The sequence below is a fragment of the Anolis carolinensis genome, unplaced genomic scaffold (assembly GCF_035594765.1).
Source record: "Anolis carolinensis isolate JA03-04 unplaced genomic scaffold, rAnoCar3.1.pri scaffold_80, whole genome shotgun sequence".
NCBI classification, from domain to species: domain Eukaryota; kingdom Metazoa; phylum Chordata; class Lepidosauria; order Squamata; family Dactyloidae; genus Anolis; species Anolis carolinensis.
The window spans coordinates 17,292-33,657 of NW_026943889.1; the positions used below are offsets into that span (position 1 = coordinate 17,292).

The 16,366-nt window shown below is 44.0% G+C and overlaps 1 long non-coding RNA gene across 3 annotated transcripts; it reads right to left on the reverse strand.

The window, feature by feature from the left end:
- Window positions 1-6,273: 6,273 nt before the first annotated feature.
- Window positions 6,274-14,106, reverse strand: LOC103280297 (uncharacterized). Of its 3 annotated transcripts, none has more exons than XR_010001679.1 (4): window positions 13,004-14,106; window positions 11,080-11,398; window positions 7,019-7,111; window positions 6,274-6,511 (listed from the first exon to the last, which is right to left on the reverse strand). It is a non-coding gene; the product is annotated as an uncharacterized LOC103280297 (long non-coding RNA). The 3 variants fall into 3 exon arrangements; XR_010001680.1 differs by lacking the exon at window positions 13,004-14,106 and adding an exon at window positions 12,824-12,996; XR_001730771.2 differs by lacking the exon at window positions 13,004-14,106 and having other exon boundaries at window positions 11,080-11,822.
- Window positions 14,107-16,366: the final 2,260 nt, after the last annotated feature.

Genomic DNA, 16,366 nt, shown 5'->3' on the forward strand with positions numbered 1-16,366 from the left:
CGAGCTGCTGAACGTACCGACCAGAAGGTCAGTGGTTTGAATCCAGGCAGTGGGGTGAGCTCCCGCTGTTAGCCCCAGCTTCTGCCAACCTGACAATTCAAAAACATGCAAATGTGAGTAGATCAATATGTACCGCTCTGGCAGGAAGGTAACAGCGCTCCATGGAATCATCCCGGCCACATGGCTTAGTAGGTATCTACGGACACTGCCGGCTCTGAGGCTTAGAAATGGAGATGAGCTCTAACCCACAGATTCGGACATGACTAGACTTAATGTCAGGGGAAACCTTTATCGTTAACTCTCCCTTTTCAGATCCATCCTCTTCCTGGGACTGCTGTCTCCATCGTGTGTCCACCTCCTCCCCTGGTCAAGGTGCGCAGTGATGAAGAATCCATCTCAAATGAGGCCCTTCCTCCTTCCCTCTGACCTTGTTCTCCTTTCTCCTTTGCAGAACATCAGGAAATTAGGTATAAATTTTTGGAAATGATGTCGGGGAGGAGGTGTATCAAAATATACCCCATAAGGTAAGCCCTTCCTCCTTCTTTTCTGGTTGTTTTTTCCCCCTTCTAAATAGCTTCACAGGGTTCTGATACTAATGTTCGGCTGATTTCTCTCCTTCTTCTCTAGTCCTCCAACGCAAGATCTGGAGGCCTCCTCCTCCGAGGCAATCACGGAAATGGAGACCTGGGTAAGGAGGGAAGGCAGGAGGATTGTACTTCTGTGAAGAGGAGGGGACCAGGATTTCAACTAAGTCTCTTCTCTTTCTTCCACAGCACCAATGGATGGCATCTGCTGGCCGGGATGCGAGGAGGAAGGGCCCCATTCCACCCGAGGAGTCCTGGGTAAGGAGCGAAATGGAGAGGAGCACTAACCCACAGATTCGGACATGACTAGACTTAATGTCAGGGGAAACCTTTATCTTTAACTCTCCCTTTTCAGATCCATCCTCTTCCTGGGACTGCTGTCTCCATCGTGCGTCCACCTCCTCCCCTGGTCAGGGTGCCCAGTGTTGAAGAATCCATCTCGAATGAGGCCCTTCCTCCTTCCCTCTGACCTTGTTCTCCTTTCTCCTTTGCAGAACATCAGGAAATTATGTATAAATTGTTGGAAATGTTGTCGGGGAGGAGGTGTATCAAAATATACCCCGTAAGGTAAGCCCTTCCTCCTTCTCTTCTGGATGGTTTTTTCCCCTTCTAAATAGCTGCACAGGGTTCTGATACTAATGTTTGGCTGTTTTCTCTCCTTCTTCTCTAGTCCTCCAACGGAAGATCTAGAAGCCTCCTCCTCCGATGAGATCACGGAAATGGAGACCTGGGTAAGGAGGGAAGGCAGGAGGATTGTACTTCTGTGAAGAGGAGGGGACCAGGATTTCAACTAAGTCTCTTCTCTTTCTTCCACAGCACCAATGGATGGCATCTGCTGGCCGGGATGCGAGGAGGAAGGGCCCCATTCCACCCGATGAGTCCTGGGTAAGGAGAGAAATGCAGGCGCCCTGTCTTCCTGCAAAGGGGAAGGGGAGGTCAGGATTTCACTTTGCTCTTCTCTTTCCTTGACAGAGCACTCTGGCCAGTGGAAGTGATGAGGACGCACTTTGGGGACAGCAGTCCCAGGAATCGAGGGAACTTCTTCTCACTTTTTGGGTGTGGGTTGGGCCTTTTTTTGGGCTGGGGGGGTCTTTGGGTGTTATGTACTAACATTTTTTTTTGTTTCTTTTAGTGAAGAACAAAGTCTAGTTATTGAAGATCTAGAAGACTAAGGTGAGTTGGGAAAATAGAGGGAGGGGTGCACCTGGTGGCACAGCGGATCAAACAACTGAGCTGCTGAACGTACCGACCAGAAGGTCAGTGGTTTGAATCCAGGCAGTGGGGTGAGCTCCCGCTGTTAGCCCCAGCTTCTGCCAACCTAACAATTCAAAAACATGCAAATGTGAGTAGATCACTATGTACCGCTCTGGCAGGAAGGTAACAGCGCTCCATGGAGTCATGCCGGCCACATGGCCTAGTAGGTATCTACGGACAATGCCGGCTCTGAGGCTTAGAAATGGAGATGAGCTCTAACCCACAGATTCGGACATGACTAGTCTTAATGTCAGAGGAAACCTTTATCGTTAACTCTCCCTTTTCAGATCCATCCTCTTCCTGGGACTGCTGTCTCCATCGTGTGTCCACCTCCTCCCCTGGTCAGGGTGCCCAGTGATGAAGAATCCATCTCGAATGAGGCCCTTCCTCCTTCCCTCTGACCTTGTTCTCCTTTCTCCTTTGCAGAACATCAGGAAATTAGGTATAAATTTTTAGAAATGATGTTGGGGAGGAGGTGTATCAAAATATACCCCATAAGGTAAGCCCTTCCTCCTCCTTTTCTGGTTGTTTTTTTCCCCTTCTAAATAGCTTCACAGGGTTCTGATACTAATGTTCGGCTGATTTCTCTCCTTCTTCTCTAGTCCTCCAACACAAGATCTGGAGGCCTCCTCCTCTGAGGCGATCACGGAAATGGAGACCTGGGTAAGGAGGGAAGGCAGGAGGATTGTACTTCTATGAAGAGGAGGGGACCAGGATTTCAACTAAGTCTCTTCTCTTTCTTCCACAGCACCAATGGATGGCATCTGCTGGCCGGGATGCGAGGAGGAAGGGCCCCATTCCACATGATGAGTCCTGGGTAAGGAGCGAAATGGAGATGAGTACTAACCCACAGATTCGGACATGACTAGACTTAATGTCAGGGGAAACCTTTATCTTTAACTCTCCCTTTTCAGATCCATCCTCTTCCTGGGACTGCTGTCTCCATCGTGTGTCCACCTCCTCCCCTGGTCAGGGTGCCCAGTGATGAAGAATCCATCTCGAATGAGGCCCTTCCTCCTTCCCTCTGACCTTGTTCTCCTTTCTCCTTTGCAGAACATCAGGAAATTATGTATAAATTGTTGGAAATGTTGTCGGGGAGGAGGTGTATCAAAATATACCCCATAAGGTAAGCCCTTCCTCCTTCTCTTCTGGATGGTTTTTTCCCCTTCTAAATAGCTGCACAGGGTTCTGATACTCATGTTTGGCTGTTTTCTCTCCTTCTTCTCTAGTCCTCCAACGGAAGATCTAGAAGCCTCCTCCTCCAATGAGATCACGGAAATAGAGAACTGGGTAAGGAGGGAAGGCAGGAGGATTGTACTTCTGTGAAGAGGAGGGGACCAGGATTTCAACTAAGTCTCTTCTCTTTCTTCCACAGCACCAATGGATGGCATCTGCTGGCCGGGATGCGAGGAGGAAGGGGCCCATTTCACCCGATGAGTCCTGGGTAAGGAGAGAAATGCAGGCACCCTGTCTTCCTGCAAAGGGGAAAGGGAGGTCAGGATTTCACTTTGCTCTTCTCTTCCCTTGACAGAGCACTCTGGCCAGTGGAAGTGATGAGGACGCACTTTGGGGACAGCAGTCCCAGGAATCGAGGGAACTTCTTCTCACTTTTTGGGTGTGGGTTGGGCCTTTTTTTGGGCTAGGGGGGGTCTTTGGGTGTTATGTACTAACATATTTTTTTGTTTCTTTTAGTGAAGAACAAAGTCTAGTTATTGAAGATCTAGAAGACTAAGGTGAGTTGGGAAAATAGAGGGAGGGGTGCACCTGGTGGCACAGCGGATCAAACCACTGAGCTGCTGAACGTACCGACCAGAAGGTCAGTGGTTTGAATCCAGGCAGTGGGGTGAGCTCCCGCTGTTAGCCCCAGCTTCTGCCAACCTAACAATTCAAAAACATGCAAATGTGAGTAGATCACTATGTACCCCTCTGGCAGGAAGGTAACAGCGCTCCATGGAGTCATGCCGGCCACATGGCCTAGTAGGTATCTACGGACAATGCCGGCTCTGAGGCTTAGAAATGGAGATGAGCTCTAACCCACAGATTCGGACATGACTAGTCTTAATGTCAGGGGAAACCTTTATCTTTAACTCTCCCTTTTAAGATCCATCCTCTTCCTGGGACTGCTGTCTCCATCGTGTGTCCACCTCCTCCCCTGGGCAGGGTGCCCAGTGATGAAGAATCCATCTCGAATGAGGCCCTTCCTCCTTCCCTCTGACCTTGTTCTCCTTTCTCCTTTGCAGAACATCAGGAAATTAGGTATAAATTTTTAGAAATGATGTTGGGGAGGAGGTGTATCAAAATATACCCCATAAAGTAAGCCCTTCCTCCTTCTTTTCTGGTTGTTTTTTTCCCCTTTTAAATAGCTTCACAGGGTTCTGATACTAATGTTCGGCTGATTTCTCTCCTTCTTCTCTAGTCCTCCAACGCAAGATCTGGAGGCCTCCTCCTCTGAGGCGATCACGGAAATGGAGACCTGGGTAAGGAGGGAAGGCAGGAGGATTGTACTTCTGTCAAGAGGAGGGGACCCGGATTTCAACTAAGTCTCTTCTCTTTCTTCCACAGCACCAATGGATGGCATCTGCTGGCCGGGATGCGAGGAGGAAGGGCCCAATTCCACCCGATGAGTCCTGGGTAAGGAGCGAAATGGAGATGAGCACTAACCCACAGATTCGGACATGACTAGACTTAATGTCAGGGGAAACCCTTATCTTTAACTCTCCCTTTTCAGATCCATCCTCTTCCTGGGACTGCTGTCTCCATCGTGTGTCCACCTCCTCCCCTGGTCAGGGTGCCCAGTGATGAAGAATCCATCTCGAATGAGGCCCTTCCTCCTTCCCTCTGACCTTGTTCTCCTTTCTCCTTTGCAGAACATCAGGAAATTAGGTATAAATTTTTGGAAATGATGTCGGGGAGGAGGTGTATCAAAATATACCCCATAAGGTAAGCCCTTCCTCCTTCTTTTCTGGTTGTTTTTTCCCCTTCTAAATAGCTGCACAGGGTTCTGATACTAATGTTTGGCTGTTTTCTCTCCTTCTTCTCTAGTCCTCCAACGGAAGATCTAGAAGCCTCCTCCTCCAATGAGATCACGGAAATAGAGACCTGGGTAAGGAGGGAAGGCAGGAGGATTGTACTTCTGTGAATAGGAGGGGACCAGGATTTCAACTAAATCTCTTCTCTTTCTTCCACAGCACCAATGGATGGCATCTGCTCCACAGCCCGGCTGGGATGCGTGGAGGAAGGGCCCCATTCCACCCGATGAGTCCTGGGTAAGGAGAGAAATGCAGGCGCCCTGTCTTCCTGCAAAGGGGAAGGGGAGATCAGGATTTCACTTTGCTCTTCTCTTTCCTTGACAGAGCACTCTGGCCAGTGGAAGTGATGAGGACGCACTTTGGGGACAGCAGTCCCAGGAATCGAGGGAACTTCGTCTCACTTTTTGGGTGTGGGTTGGGCCTTTTTTTGGGCTAGGGGGGTCTTTGGGTGTTACGTACTAACATATTTTTTTTGTTTCTTTTAGTGAAGAACAAAGTCTAGTTATTGATGATCTAGAAGAATAAGGTGAGTTCGTATTGGAAAATAGAGGGAGGGATGCGCCCGATGGTGCAGCAGGTTAAAACACTGATCGGATGAATTACTGACCAAAAAGTCGACGGTTCAAATCCAGGCAGCGGGGTGAGCTCCCGCTGTTTGTCCAAGCTTATGCCAACCTAGCAGTTCAGAAACATGCAAATGTGAGTAGATCAATGGACCTCTGGCAGGAAGGTAACAGCGCTCCATGCAGTCATGCCAGCCACACGACCTAGCAGCTGTCTACGGACAACCCTGGCTCTTAGGCTTAGAAATGGAGATGAGCACCAGAGTCGGACACGACTAGACTTGATGTCAGAGGAAAACCTTTAACTTTACCCACAGGTACAGGCAGATTCGTCTTGGGCGCAGGAACGGGGACCTCCACTTAGGAGAGGAAAAGGCATTTAGTTCCTGAAAGGCTTTCTGGCTGGAGAGTGCCTCTATTTGCATAATTGTGTATTTTAAATTGCATGCAAATGCTTTTATGTTAAGCCACTCTGAGTCTCCTTTGGGAGAGATAAAACAGTGTATACATAAATATAATAACTCTCCCTCTTCAGCCGCTCACACAACGTCTCCATGACTTCTGCCTTGGACTGCTGTTTCCATTGTGCGTCCATACTCCTCCTTTTCCCCTAGTCAGGGTACCCTGTGAACCAAAGGACTCTGCTTGAATGAGGCCCTCACTCCTTCCATCCCGGTTTGGCTGCATGGCTGATACCATCCAGAAACACCTTTAGTCTGCCTTGTGAAATAATGATCAAGTGCTTCACAGCTATTGGCTCAAAGGTAGAAACAGGCAATTGACTTGCAAAAAGTTGTAGATTTTGGAAAATTCCAGGTTCAGGTGTAGGGTTGCTCCTTCTGTATTACCAAAATGTCTATCCATTATCAGATTTTCGTAAAGTACCTCAAGCAGAAAGCAGAACAAATAATTCAGAAGCAAATTTTCTGTTTCTTCCTCTTCATCTTCTAATGGCTCATAAAGGGAAGCAATGAACTTGGCCACAAAATTAATCACTTGTTCCACTCCAGGTTCCCGTTTGTAGATTATTAAGGCATATTTAAGATAATGAACAAACTCTTCATGAAAACCGCATTTTTTCCTGCAACCAGAAGAGTTACATCATACTCAATATGATTTCATTTTCACAACTGAACTCTAGAAGAACAGAAAGAGGCAGAGGCGGAAAACATATTATCCCCGTTCAGTCAACTTTCGTTCTCAACTTATAGTTTCTATCCACCAATTTGTTTCTAGAAGCATAATTTACTTGCAGTGCCATTAAAAACGTTTATGGTTTTTAAAGATACTGCAGTCTTTTATAAGTGTTTTGAACAATTCCGTTAATTTTAGAGCACTGATTCTTAAACAGTGGCTTCTGACCCCCTTAGATCAATGACACAGTCATGAAAAAAATGGCAACAACAAAGGGTTTCTTTTTTCTGAGCTTCACCCATTAACACAAATTTGCTAGCAACAACAAACAATGTTTGATTTTTACACCTACTTTACATACCTATATACCTGGAAATGGGTTACAAGTGGAAGAAGTTTAAGCCCTGCTCTAGAGCAAAAAGTATAACTGTCAAATTAAATGTGTAATATTTACCTGATCATAGGTCTGTTTTAAAGATGTCACCTGCTTTGCATGGTTTTGGTGGTTTTTGAGTTTCCTTTATATGTGTTTTTCCTCCTTTAACAGCTGCAAAATGATAAGATTATTTAAAAGATGAATGCTATTATACATTCATTGAACCCCACAACATGGTAGCATCATCTTTTTACCATCATGTTTTGTTACAGCATATTGTAACTGGATTTTAATCTTTGTGATTGTTTTGAATTGTATGTTCTTGTTTTATGTTTATTATTTTTACTATGTTTAATTTTTTGTATGCTTTCTTTTTGGCAATTGAATGTTTTGCTATGTTGAAAACCGCCCTGAGTCATCTTGAGGAGATAGGGAGGTATATACATAAAGTTTTATTTATTATTATTATTATTATTATTATTATTATTATTATTTCAGAGCGTTTTTTCTAGCTGTGCATCAAACAGGTCTTGTCTCTTTCCCACTATATTGCTAACTCTCATATAAGACTACTAATGAAAGCTAGTTCTAATTTAACTATTTGTTATACCTTGCTTTCTGCAACCCCATAGTGATTTACAAACAAAACTGTGAAACTATAACAATAACCTGCAGTCTTTAAAGCAGCCTCAGGTGGAAAAGCTGGCTGTTAAACACTCTCTTGGCTCCTTCATTTATTTATAAGCTGTCTTTTGGAGCAAAGCCTCCCATTTTTAAGACATTATTGAAAAACTCATTTATATTCTACAAATTGATGCAGTGTGTAAACAACAGACACTGCAACCTTATAGCAGATCAACCTACGAGGTATCTCTCCTCCTAACCTGTTATTGAATTGTCTAGCTAGTAGTATTTCTCTAGAGCTCAGGCAAGCTGTTCTCCATTATTTCTAAAATACACCTGATCTTTTTTCAAAAAACAGGATTCTACACACCTGTCCTCAGAGCTCGAGGCAGGGTACAGCATTAAAATATACAAATAAAACAATACGATTTAAATACATATCTTTAAAAACACAGAACAACATTAAAACACCAATACTAAATAATTGTAAAAGTTATGAGTAATAATACAATAGCAGTTAACATGGAATCAGAATGCCATCATTGCATATAATTATGAAAGGATGGCTCATCTCTATGCTATAACCTGTTTATAAAAACAAGCATACTATTTTCTCCAGTCAGATTGAGGTAGTTACAGCATTTAAATGTTGGCGGAAAAATTAACAAAACTGAGCTTCCGGAAATTATGTTACTTAGTTTGAAGGATACATAGTAAGACAATAAAGGATTAATGGTCCAGTGCTATTGAACCTGGGAGTTGTAGTTTGCAGAGGTCCCAGCACTCTGGAAGATTAAGTTAAAGACTTTGTAAAACTATAATTCCCATGATTCCATAGCATTGCATCGTAGCAGTTAAACTGCTGTCAAACTGCATTAAATTCTACAGTGTGGGTGCATCCCAGAAGCAGTTTCCTTTTGCCCGAGCCTCCTAGGAGGGAAAAGATGTTCCCTCTGCTGAGTTAATAGAAAGCAAACTTCTTTGGCATTTTGAACTGAGTTTGCACCAACTGGAGCAAGCTGAGGACAGAAATGAAAAGGGAAAGTAGGCAAAAACACCTGGGATGCTTTAAAAACAACTGACATATGTGAGTAAGTAGGATGGTTCCTTCCAAATCAGAACAGTTGGTCTCATGCCACGAGGAGGCAAAACATTACCTGCTGCCCTGCCTCTTTAAGATTCTAAAGGGGTGGAGTTTAGCCTTGGCTCTTGCCAGCCTGAAATGGCAGTTATTTTTTGTCAGTTAGATTTTGTCAGTTGGTGAGGCACTGGAAGGAAGTGTAGGAAGTAAAAGGATCACAGAAATTCACATCACGTTGGAACTGTATTCAAATTAGATTAAAAGCCATAGACTACGGCAATAAAGAAAGCCATGTCAACATTGCATTGAAGTCATCTCAAAGATACAAAGAATCTAGTCATAACAAGACTTTATACTCTGTGGCAATATCTATCCAGAACTGCATAGACTTAAATATTTATTTCCTCACAAGAGACTTCATAGTGGCAACAAGAGGAAAAGAGATCAATTTTGTCTATTAATAAAATATTTTGTTTCACCAAATACAGTCTCCAATCTGTCCTTTGTGCTATGGTTCCTTCCAGTTCATTTAGTTCAGCATGGAGGCAGAACAGTTGGATACCACCATGCTTCAAATTTGGGCTTTCCAGTAATAGTTTACTGAACCTGGTTGAAACACCATGCTGAAATTTATCAAAATAGAAAGTATCACTTCTGGTTTGTTCCCCACAACAATCAGGGGAAAGAGCAAAAGTCAACTGAACAACAAACACAGCTTGTTTCTTCCCTGAACAACAAAGCACCATGTGGATTTATTATACTGACAAAATGTGAGACTACAATGGAGATGGTTTTGTTTGTGTTTGCACAGAACCACGTTCTGCGTGGCTCTGCGATTTCCTTCTAGGACTGCAGCCATAGGAAAAACCAGAGTGCAACCATATATTTGTATAATACATTCGTGTGTGTGTGTATTATATATGTATTATATTTCTAATGTTTGATCCCAAACTGCAAAAATAAAACTGAGCTGATCACTGTGTAACACAAAGTTTGAGCATAGCAAAACCATTCCTACTATGGACAATGCTGGCTCTTTGTCTTAGAAATGGAGATGAGCACCATCCCCCAGAGTCGGATTTGACTAGACTTAATGTCATGGGGAAACCTTTACTCTATATATATATATATATATATATATATATATATATATATATAGTAAACAAGCAAATTATGGTCCATGACCAGCACAAAGTGGCGCACAATATGTGTTGTGACTGCGCCTTCGGGGATTATGGTTGATGGGGATGGAATTCGAAGAGGAAGAAAAAACCCTCGTGATGAGGGTTCACTGGAGGAGTTGCACAGGAAGCGACTTAGAGAGCTATATGGGGGATCTTCTGAGGAAGATTCAGATGGGGAGATGGATGCTGAGGAACAGGTGGTGGCTGGGGAAGCGGGCACTGAATGGGCACAGCCACTGGAGATGTCTGGGGATTTGGGGTCTATGGATACTTCTGAACCTGGGGTTTCTGCAGGAGCTGATCCCAATTGGGATGCTTGGAGAAGGGAGGATGGTTCTTTAAGTGTTCATGGGGCTAGGTGTGAGCAGGATGATTGGGACTCCGACGAATTGCTAGGTACTCCAGATCCACGAGCTCTAGCTGTGTGGAGCTCAGACTCTGAGTAGATTTGGGACACCTGGTGTTTGGGTGTGAGTGTTTGGTCACCCAGGAGGAAGGGGAATAAAATGGGAATGTTTGGCCACTGCACTTTGCGTGTGGCAAGGTGTTGCTGAGGCGCCATTGGGATCTCTGTGTTTCCATGAAGACTGGACTTGGACTACGATTTGAATCTGCTGTTATCACCTAGCTTGGCTCTCGCTGTGTCTTATCGTGGACCTGTTTTGGATGACTGCACCCTCTTCAGACCTTGGATCGGAATTTGACCTTGCTACTGCCTTCGCCCTGGGATTTATGACTACTACTGGCTTTTGACTCCTGGCTTGCTCTTTGGACACCGCTGTTATCTCCTGACCTGACCTTGGAATCCCGGACGACGTCTTTTCACCATCCTTTTGGAGCCTTCGGCTTTATCCACATTGTGGAAGCAGTCTACTGCATTCTTAGTTTGTTTGTTTGTTTCCTGACCAATTTGGTGTTTTCTTTTGGGAACTGTTCCTTTGAAAACTACAGAGCCGGCTGGCAGGGCTTGGACTCAGAAAGTGCAGTTTGTACTAAGTTTGTTTAGCTTTGTTTTTACCTGCTTGTGTTGCTGAATTATATTTTTGTTTGAACTGCTCTTGAAGCACTGATAGTGAAGTGTTTCAAGGTTTTTTCTGTGTTAACATTACTTTTTGGCTTATCTGCTGAATAAACTCTATTTTTGTTCACTAATTGGCATCTGACTCTTGACAATATGTATATATGAATACAAATACACAGACTAACTCAACCAGAGAAGTCAGCCATAGCAGAGCACTTGAGGAACTAACCTGGACTACTACTTCTTCATTCACACAGTCTTTGTGGCCTCATGGACCAGTCCATGCCAGAGCTCCCAGTCATCCATCGCAGCCCCCAGGTGCTTCAAGTTCATACCAGTCAATTCAAGGATACTGTCCATCCATCTTGCCCTTGGTCGGCCTCTCTTCCTTTTTCCTTCCATTTTCCCCAGCATCATGATCTTTTCCAAACTCTCCTGTCTTCTCATGATGTGGCCAAAATACTTCATCTTTGCCTCTAGTATCTTTCCCTCCTGTGAGCAGATGGGCATCATTTCCTGGAGGATGGACTGGTTGGATCTTCTTGGACCTGGACACAGTATATTATTTGAGAACACAGAAATGCTGGACCACTCTAACAACTATCATGTCAGACTACACAGAAAAACCATTAAAATCCACAAACATGGAAAATTTCAACAGAAAGGAGAAAACCATGAAAATGGAGAAAATCTGGCTACCAGAATTCAAAGACTCTATCATCTGAACACAAACAAAGGACAACACTCAGAAATCAGAGGAAATACAGATATGATTCAAACAGGGGCAGCAAACACCTCAGAACAAAGGATTCCCCCAGGCAGGAATGAAGCTTGCAAGACCATGAATGCTAATCTACACGATTAATTACAACATTCACACCTGCCTCCAACAGACAAGAGTCCTTTCTCCCACCTTGACCTTCCACAGATACATAAACCTCCCTTGCTTGGTTTTCCAACATTCTCACTTATCCAAGCTTCTGGATTATCCAAGCCATTTTTGTAGTCAATGTTTTCAATATATCGTGATATTTTGGTGCTAAATTCGTAAATACAGTAATTGCAACATAACAACACTGCCTATTGAACTACATTTTCTGTCAAATTTGTTGTAAAACATGATGTTTTGGTGCTTAATTTGTAAAATCATAACCTAATTTGATGTTTAATAGGCTTTTCCTTAATCCGCCCTTATTATCCAAGATATTCACTTATCCAAGCTTCTGCCGGTCCGTTTAGCTTGGATAAGTGAGATTCTACTGTACTTCCAAACCCCTGAGGATGCTTGCCATAGATATGCGCGAAACGTCAGGAGAGAATGCTTCTTCTGGAACATGGCCATACAGCCCGGAATATGCACAACAACCCAGTGATTTCGGCCAAGGAAGCCTTCGACAACACACTAAATAGACATACAGTAGAGTCTCACGTATCCAACATAAACGGGCCGGCAGAATGGTGGATAAGCGAATATGTTGGATAATGAGGCATTAAGGAAAAGCCTATTAAACATCAAATTAGGTTATTTTACAAATGAAGCACCAAAACATCATGTTAGACAACAAATTTGGCAGAAAAAGTAGTTCAATATGCAGTAATGCTATGTAGTAATTACTGTATTTATGAATTCAGCACCAAAATATCACGATATATTGAAAACATTGACTACAAAAATGCGTTGGATAATCCAGAACGTTGGATAAGCGAGTGTTGGATAAGTGAGACTCTACTGTATATTTATGAAAACCAGTTTACAGAATGCAATCCCGGCTACTTTGAGGTGTCCATCTGAATCAATCTTTCAACAGCACATTGAAAGAAAAGCAGTCCCTTTCCAGGCAACCAGCATCTCTTCAGCATTGAGGATGATGAAGGAAAACGGGAAAGAAACGGCAGGCTTTTCCCCGTTTCAGTGGCTCGGTGACAGGATTTCCCCCATTGGTTTAAGGTGCCTGCGAGGCGGGTGAATCCACCCCAAGGAAAGATCCCTCGACTGGATTCTCCTCACGGGTTTGTCGAGAGGAGGAAGCGAGACAGAGACACACTTCCGAGTTCCCTCGGGGAGGAAAGGGAGAGAGAGGAGGCCGAGAAGGAAGAGGGCGAGGCCACAGACTCAGGGGACTCTCAAGGCTCCCCAACAGGCCCCGCCTCACCTCAGCGCCACACAGACAGAGACAGACAGACAGAGCTTCTCCTTGGCGCCGCTTTCTTCAACGGTGTCCCGCCCAAAGATCCCGCCCTTCGTGGCAGGATCTCGCGAGATGTGAGGGCGAGAAGGCTTGAGGGGGGCGGGGAAGGAGGGGGGCCGTGGGGGGGCCTCGGGTGGGGCCCTTGTGGCTCCCTCCTCCCCTCCTCCCTCCCCTCAGCCTTTGGGAACCAGGAGGAAGAGCCCTGGGCAGTCACGCTCTCTCGGCCTCAGAGGAAGGCGAGGGCTGGCAACCCCGCTCCATAAGGAAACCTGGCCCGAAAGTGAGCCCCACGCAATAGCGACGATGTCTTCTCCAAGGCTTGGCCGGAGTCATTGGGTTGCCCTGAGTTGTCCGGGCTGTATGGCCATGTTCCAGAAGCATTCTCTCCTGACGTTTTGCCCACATTGAAATCCAGCAGCATGGGGACAATTTCAACAGAAAGGAGGAAACCATGAAAATGAACCAAACCTGGCTACCAGTGTTGAAAAACTCTTAAAACCTGGACAGTAAAAAAAAAAAAAACAACACTCAGAACACAGGGGCATTCCAGACAGGAAACAATCAGGGCCAGCTAACACCTCCCAACAAAAGATTTCCCCAGGCAGGAAGCAGCCAGGCTTTCAAGCTGAAAGGCCATTCAATGCTAAGCTGGCCAATTGCAACATTCACACTTGCCTCAGGCAGGAGAATTCTAGACAAGAAACAATCAGGGCCAGTTAATGCCTCCCAACAAAGGATTCCCCAGGCAGGACGCAGCCAGGCTTTGAAGCTGAAAGGCCATTCAATGCGCATCAAGGTGGCCAATTCCAACATTCACATTTGCCTCCAACAGACACGAGCTCTTTCTCCCACCCTGGACCTTCCAGATACATAAACTCCACTTGCCTAGTTTCCAACAGACCCCACAACCTCTGAGGATGCCTGCCATAGATGTGGGTGAAACGTCAGGAGAGAATGCTTCTGGAACACAGCCATACAGCATGGCCTTGCCAGAGAAAGAAGAAATGCCACGCAGGTGAACAATAGAGAACAAGTGGTTCAGGACCCATTGCCTTTGCTCAATGATGGTCATTTCAGGGCCTTGTTGAGGTCTCGTGCCAGATCAGAAGACACTGGCCTGAACATCATGGGGGGGGGGGGGGGGGGAGAGATTTCAAACCCTCCCCCCAAAAAATTCTTGTGGCTACAGGCCTGGATTGGAACCAAACCCCAGCGGATACTGAAAGCCCCTGTAATTCTCCATCTCCAACCTTAAGAAAGGAGATTAAAGGGCCCACTCTACTGTCACAATCAATATCTGTGTTTATATATACATATACATACAGATCTATATATATAAAAGGATAAAAAAAATTCGGCCTAGGACAAAACAACAAAACTACACATCCCAGAAACACTAAACTTGGCAATACAACCCCTCATCCATGCCTCTACGGTTATACAACAAAAAGAAAAGAAAAATAAAGTCCTAAGAGGGAAACGAATAATTGTTTTTTATCCAATTGCTGCCAACTCTGACCACTTGGTCTCCTAGCAACCTACTCTGCCCAGGGGACGGGCACAGTTAGGCCTCAGGCCTCTTCCCCACTGCCTATAAAATACAGATTATCTGATTTTCACTGGATTATATGGCAGTGTAGACTCAAGGCCCTTCCACACAGCTATATTACCCATTTATAATTTTATATTATCTGCTTTAAACTGGATTATCTTGAGTCCACACTGACAAATAATTCACTTCAGTGTTCATTTTATACAGCTGTGTAGAAGGGGCCTCATATAACCCAGTTCTAAGAAGATAATATAAGATTATAAATATACAGTAGAGTCTCACTTATCCAACATAAACAGGCCGGCAGAACGTTGGATAAGTGAAAATGTTGGATAATAAGAAGGGATTCAGGAAAAGCCGATTAAACATCAAATTAGGTAATGATTATACAAATTAAGCACCAAACATCATGTTATACAACAAATTTGACAGAAAATGTAGTTCAATACTCAGGAATGCTATGTTGTAATTACTGTATTTACAAATTTAGCACCAAAATATCACAATGAATTTAAAACACTGACTACAAAAACATTGATTACTAAAAGGCAGACTGCATTGGATAATCCAGAACACTGTATAAGCGAATGTTGGATAAGTGAGATTCTACTGTAATATGAAATAATTATTGTGGTAATCCAGTCCAACCCAATTCTGCCATGGAGGACACAATCCAAGCACACCCAACAGATGGCCACCCAGCCTCTCAATAATAATACAGTAGAGTCTCACTTATCCAACGTTCTGGATTATCCAACGCATTTTTGTAGTCAATGTTTTCAATATATCATGATATTTTGGTGCTAAATTTGTAAATACAGTAATTACTACATAGCATTAATGTGTAATGAACTACTTTTTCTGTCAAATTTGTTGTATAACATGATGTTTTGGTGCTTAATTTGTAAAATCATAACCTATTTTGATGTTTAATAGGCTTTTTCTTAATCTCTCCTTATTATCCAACATATTCACTTATCCAACATTCTGCCCGTGTATGTTGGATAAGTGAGACTCTACTTTAATAATAAGAAGAAGAAGAAGAAAAAGAAGAAGAACATCATACAATCATAAGGTTAGGAGTCACCCCTAAGGATCATCCAGTTCAACTTCCTTATAATCATACAGGAGGACACAATCCAACCACTCCTGATAGATGGCCATCCAATATCTGCACAATAATAATACACATCGAATCATAGCATCAGACAGTTAGGAGACACCCCTAAAGGCCATCCAGTCCAACCCAATTCTGCCATGCAGGACACAATCCAAGCACTCCCAACAGATGGCCACCCAGCCTCTCAATACTAATACTACTACTACTAATAATAATAACAACAACAACAACAACATCATACAATCCTATGGTTTGGAGTGACCCCTAAGGACCATCCAGCTCAACTTCCTTCTACCATGCAGGAGGACACAATCCAAGCACTCCTGACAGATGGCCATCCAGCCTCTACATAATAATGATGATGATGAAGATGATAATAATAATAATAATAGAAGCATAGAATCCAAGAGTTTGGAGAGACCCCTAAGGGCCATCCAGCCCAACCCTTTCTACTGTGCAGCATGACACAATCCAAGCATTCACAACACATGGACAACGTATAAATACTATACAATACTACACAGGGACATAGACCCCCTCTACCCTCACCACTTTCACAATACACAAACAACCAAATGCATACTAAACATAAAGACAACCATACAACAGACACTCAATACCACCACTACCTCAACAAGTTCTCACCAACACCACC